Here is a 6,000-nt window from a genome sequence, read left to right as displayed (position 1 = left end):
TGGACAGAGGTTTATTTATTTACGGATTTATATCTATACTGACTGATCACTGTGCCTGTCCTTGGTTTTAGTTCCATCTTTCTTGTGTTTATTATCATTTGCCACATAATTAAAGCAACCTCATACTAAATTTAATGTTAATTTCATATGATGTAAATAATATTAAAAACATATACAAATATGTTGTAACTTTAGCTTGTATAGTTATAATAAAACATTGTTTTGACTCAGTTTGTCCCATGAATTGTCACTATAATCTGATGAACGTGCAACTCGGATTTTAAGATCCATAAAGCTTTTACAGTTTTCAGCAAACTTTATATAACATTGCAATATATCACAAAATTTGGATATCGCAATATCGTATCGTATCGTGACTCAGGTATCGTGATGTGTATTGTATCGTGAGGTCCTTGGCAATACCCACCCCTAAGAACCATCAAAATTATTCAGATAACTCCATAAACATACTATAAACATGCTTTGAAATTGACAGTAACGATAATAAACGGGAACCTCACCCGACAATGGACGTTGCTGTGGACATTCATTCATTCACTCATCCATCCAGCTGAGCGTGTCAAAAAATAAGTCCCAGCCGAGCGGATAATTGTTTGCTAGGATAGTCGCTATAGCTTGTTTCACCTCCAACCGTCGTTAACGTTTGCTAAAGATTCCTCTCCGGTGACTGAAGTCGGTTCGTTGGAGATCGGTTGAGTCCGAGATCCGACTGAACACGAGACGAACCCAACTGAAAGCCTAAAAAGGGTTTGTCTCTGCCATATATTGTGGATATTTCCTGCTATAATAATGTATTTTGGACTAAATACTTTACTGGATTGGATCGACTGGACCTCTCTGAATGTAACCAGACCATTTTTGTGGGAATATTTATGATCAGACGAGTTCTATGAGGCTTCTTTGGTGAGTTGTGTCAATTGCGTAAATGTTTGTTTGTGGTGTGACACAGGCGTTGATTGTACCTGCTGCTTTGATTACATCCTGGAATGGTTTGCATCGGTGGAATCACAAGAATCTTAGCTTTCCAAAGATATGTCGCATCAGCCGTCAGAGTGGCAACGGGTTAACACAAACGAGTTGTTTCAGAAAAAACCTTTCCGGCTCGTGTCCAGGCGGCTGCCGGTTTCATTCTCACGTCTCACCGTCACCAGTGGCTCTGAAATCAGCTCGTTCCATCAACCGGACCAGACCTACGGTGGCCGAGACCCGCCATTGCTGAAAATAAAAGTAACGCTGCAAACAGAAACAAACGCCGCTGCAAATAAAAGAAGCGCTGAAAATATAAAGAAGCCGCGCTGCAAATAAAATAAAAAAAACGACGCAAATAAAAAAGCCACAACGGAAGTGAATTACCGGGGACTATTTTTGCCGATGCACCTGTGTTTTTATGTTGCGTGTTTAATGTAACACATTAAAAATTATACGTAGCGACGTTGAACACTAACCTTTTCACTTATTTTCTCGTTTGTTGTTCTTCTTATTCCTCGCTCTTCTTATTTCTTCCTTTTCACTTACTTACTCTCACGTAAAAAACACCGGTGCATCGGCAAAAATAGTCCCCGGTAATTCACTTCCGTTGTGGCTTTTTTATTTGCATCGTTTTTTTTATTTGCAGCTGCGTTTATTATTTTATTTGCTGCAGGGTTTCTTTACATTTTCAGTGTTTCTTTTATTTGCAGCTGCGTTTGTTTTTATTTGCAGCGTTTCTTTTATTTTCAGCAATGGCGAGTCTCGGCCACCGTACAGACCAGATCTTCTCATGACGACCGGATCGCAGCAGAATCTCTGCTCCCTACATTTATTCATCAAAGCTGAAACACTTCCATCGACACGAGTCCCCGCGTTCGCAGGAAGTGATGTTTCATCGCTGCTCTCAGGTCGACGAGTGGCCATTTATCTGAAGATTACTCTCCAATTTGTGTTCCAGGCGTCTAGACTCGGACCATCTCTGACGGCCCGATGTGACAAGAACACGAGGGGAATTTGAATTCTCCTTTACGGGCCAAAACTGTGAAACAGAGGACACTGGTCACGGTTACATGATGATTTTTTAATTCAGAATTAATTATTTCGGATTAAATAATTCAGAATTAAACTATTTTCCTTCGAGTTTACATTCTGAATTGAGAAAAAAGTCGAAATATTAAAAAAAAGTTGAAATGTCGAGAAAAAAGTCGAAATATTAAGAAAAAAGTCGAAATATAGAGAAAAAAGTCGAAATATTGAGAAAAAAGTCGAAATATAAAAAAAAGTCGAAATGTCGAGAAAAAAGTCGAAATGTTGAGAAAAAAGTCGAAATATAAAAAAAAGTCGAAATGTCGAGAAAAAAGTCGAAATGTTGAGAAAAAAGTCGAAATATTAAGAAAAAAGACGAAATACAAAAAAAAGTCGAAATGTCGAGAAAAAAGTCGAAATGTTGAGAAAAAAGTCGAAATATTAAGAAAAAAGTCGAAATATTGAGAAAGAAGTCGAAATATTAAAAAAAAAGTTGAAATGTCGGGAAAAAAGTTGAAATGTTGAGAAAAAGTCAAAATTTTGTGAATAAAGTTGAAATGGTCATGATTACATGGTGTTTTTTAATTCAGAATTAATAATTCAGAATTAAACTATTTTCCTTGGAGTTTACATGGAAATAGTAATTCTGAATTGAGGTTTCCATGGAAACACGTTTGATCATCTCTCTCCAATTCCTCTCCAGGTCTGGGGGTTGGGAAGGTTCTGATTGGATAGGGGGGGGACCGGAAGTTAAACTACCGGAAGAAAAACAAACTTAGCCGCTACAACTTTGAAAAGCTCACCATTTTGATGTTTCCTGTTTCCATCTGTTCTTTTAATTATTTCTATTTATTAAATAAATGGTCTCTGCTCTTGACCAGCGTTTACTGCTGCTGCATCTGGAAACTTTGTTAGGAAAACCAGCCCAGTGGAATATAAGATCATGGAGACAGACGGGGAGGGAACGAGCAGAAAGAAAGACCGGAATTAATTTAAAGAGGAATGAGTGTGTATATCATACATATACACACTCATACACAGCCACACAAACATATACACACACACACATAGCCACAAAGACATGTACACACACACGGGTTTGTATGTGTATATTTATGTATGTGTATCCATATGTGTGCGTATATATATGTATATATATTAAATATAGTAATAATGCACATATATATACCTTTGGTTTCTACCGTCATGGTATCAATCATTAATATGTGTGCAGACAAGGTAAAAAAAAAAAAAAACAGGAATGAGTGTTTACATGATCGCAGAATTATTCTATTCGGATTTAAAATCAGAATGAACCAGCCACTTACTTCGGAATTAAGTCTAATTCAGAATGGCCATTTTCATTCGGAATCAGGTGTTTACATGGTCAATTTTTTGCAGAAGAGGAATTAAACTTCCCATGTAAACGCACTGATTCAGACCCTGAGAAACGCTACACTGCAAAAACTCTAAATCTTACCAGGAATATTTGTCTTATTTCTAGTTAAAATGTCTCATTTTTAGCCAAAAAATCTCATTACACTTAAAACAAGAGTCATTAGTTACCAGAAAAATAACTTGTTATTTGACAATTTTCACCTGTTTCAAGTAAATTTTCACTTGAAATAAGTAGAAAAATCTGCCAGTGGAACAAGATTTATCTTCTCATTACAAGCAAAAAAATCTTGTTCCACTGGCAGATTTTTCTACTTATTTTAAGTAAAAATCTACTTGAAACAGGTGAAAAGTGTTGTTTTTTCCAGTGATGAGTCTTGTTTTAAGTGTAATGAGATTTTTCTTGACTAAAAATGCGAAATTTTAACGACAAATAAGACAAATATTCTTGTTAAGATTTGGAGTTTTTGCAGTGTAAAACTCCAAACTGTTGTCAGACAGGCTGCATCGTGTTTAACACAACTGCTGCTTTTATTTCAAGTGAAATAAACCTGTTTTTTATGACTTGATTATAAACTTTAGTGAGTTATTCAGCTCTGGCTCCTCCAGCCTGAGTGATTAATACCCAGTAAATGTTCAGGAGAGACAAACAAAAAAGGGAAAAGCAGCCGAGTCTAAGTCTGTGTCTGAGTCGTTTGGGGATGTCGTGTTCTTAGATAATACTTAGTTAACGCCGGCATTATCTTGTTGTGCCAGACAGTTTGGGTAGTAAATACCCTGGCGGCCGGCCGGCGGGCCGGCTAGTGAAGTTTGGTTGCCGTAGCCGTGCTGGCACGGGGATGTGGGTCATGCCAGTTTGTCCTCTCTTTCACCCCCAACCCTCAGCCCAAACGCTGATGGGATTAGCCGGCCGGCCAGCCGCTCTGCGGTGGTTAAAACGGCAAACGCCAGCGATTACGTGAACATTTAAAGTCCGATCCCCCCTCGCACTTCTGTGGGGTCACGGACAGGTCGCCATGGCGACGGCGGCGCAGGTATCAGGCTAACGGGGACACAGCAGGCCACCAATCATCCCTCAGCGATGCCTTTCTCTGCACCCGAGACGCCATTGATTCCTTCATATCTCACAGAAATGTGAAAGTAAACAGTTGTACTTTTCTTTTAAGGGTCCAGTTTGGGCACAGGGCTCGGGATCGATTCAAATGTCAAGAATTGATTCAGATTCTTAAGATTCAGAATCGATGATCACGTTTTGATTCGATTCAGATATTGATTTGGGTTAGTGTTATTAGGGCCCGAGCACTGAAGGTGAAGAATGGGCTCCATAGCGCCACCTATTTTATGTTTTTCGACGAGCCCCATAATATGGTTTGACTTACAGCAATGACCTTTATGTGTCTATTGTATCAGACAAAGCCTTACAAAAAAGTCTCTTGGACCCATGCTCTAAGTTACACAGGAAGTCCGGCATTTTGAACAGAAAATGTAATTTTTCATGAATTCTGGTCATTTCCAGCCTCGTACTTTTTTTTTTTTTTTTTCACCTTGTCTGCACACATATTAATGGTTGATACCATGCCGGTAGAAACCTGAGGCGTACATATGTATTTAGTATATATACATATATATATGCATAGATACGCATACACACATATACACATACAAACCCAGTAAATGTTTGTTTTTTTTTTTTTTTTTTGGGGGGGGGGGGGGGTGACATCCACTGCCACCAATCCAGGAAGCAGGAACACACGGAGACACACGTCAAGCACTGGAAATCTACAACAAAAACCACAAACAAAACACAAAACCGACACGGACCCGACCAAAACACGAGCAGCAATCGACCCAAATCTCGAGATCCGAATACGGTCTGAGCTAAGCTACCGCTAACTAACTTCAAAAACTACAGAGCAAGCATGCAGGTGAACAAGCCAGTGTATATATCTATGTGTGTGTATGCGTGTATGTATATGACTATGTGTGTGTGTGTATGTATATGTATACATGGGTGTGTATGTACATGTCTGTGTGGCTATTTGTGTGTGTATGAGTGTATATGTTTGTGTGGCTGTGTATGTGTGTGTGTGGCTATGTGTGTGTATATGAATATAACTTAAGTGGCTGTATGTGTGCTAGGGCTGAACGATATACCGTTATCGTATCTATATCGAGATATGAACATTCAAGACATTAATAACGGAAAAGCAACGATATAAACGATATATTTCCGCTCGCCCTGCTTGTACAGCGCGAGCAGTCTCCATAAACATTACTTTTAAGATTGCTCTTGAACGCACCACTACGGCCAGCCAACCACAAAGCTTATTTCATGCTTGCTGTTGATCGACAGCTGAAGCCAACCAATGACAAACATAGGAGGGTGGGAGTGAGGGAGACGTACGAGACGCACACAGCCACACACACAGGAGAGCGGAGAAGAGCGGAGAAATCCAAACGGAAGAAAAGAGACGAGTGCGGAGGATAATGCGGCCGGTGGCAGTGCAGAATCTAATTTTGTGCCGAAACATAAATCATCCTCCATTATTTGGAGGTATTTTACATTTAGAAAGGATAATGTCGACCAGA

At 39.2% G+C, this 6,000-nt stretch overlaps 1 protein-coding gene across 1 annotated transcript in view; it reads right to left on the bottom strand.

Moving 5' to 3' along the window:
- clybl (citrate lyase beta like) overlaps positions 1-6,000 on the bottom strand; it is a 163,811-nt gene that overhangs the window by 125,095 nt on the left and 32,716 nt on the right. The gene's annotated exons all lie outside the window — the stretch shown is intronic.

Source organism: Cololabis saira, chromosome 6, assembly GCF_033807715.1.
Source record: "Cololabis saira isolate AMF1-May2022 chromosome 6, fColSai1.1, whole genome shotgun sequence".
NCBI classification, from domain to species: domain Eukaryota; kingdom Metazoa; phylum Chordata; class Actinopteri; order Beloniformes; family Belonidae; genus Cololabis; species Cololabis saira.
Note: the sequence above shows the minus strand (reverse complement) of the source record. Positions and strands in the feature narration are given on the sequence as shown.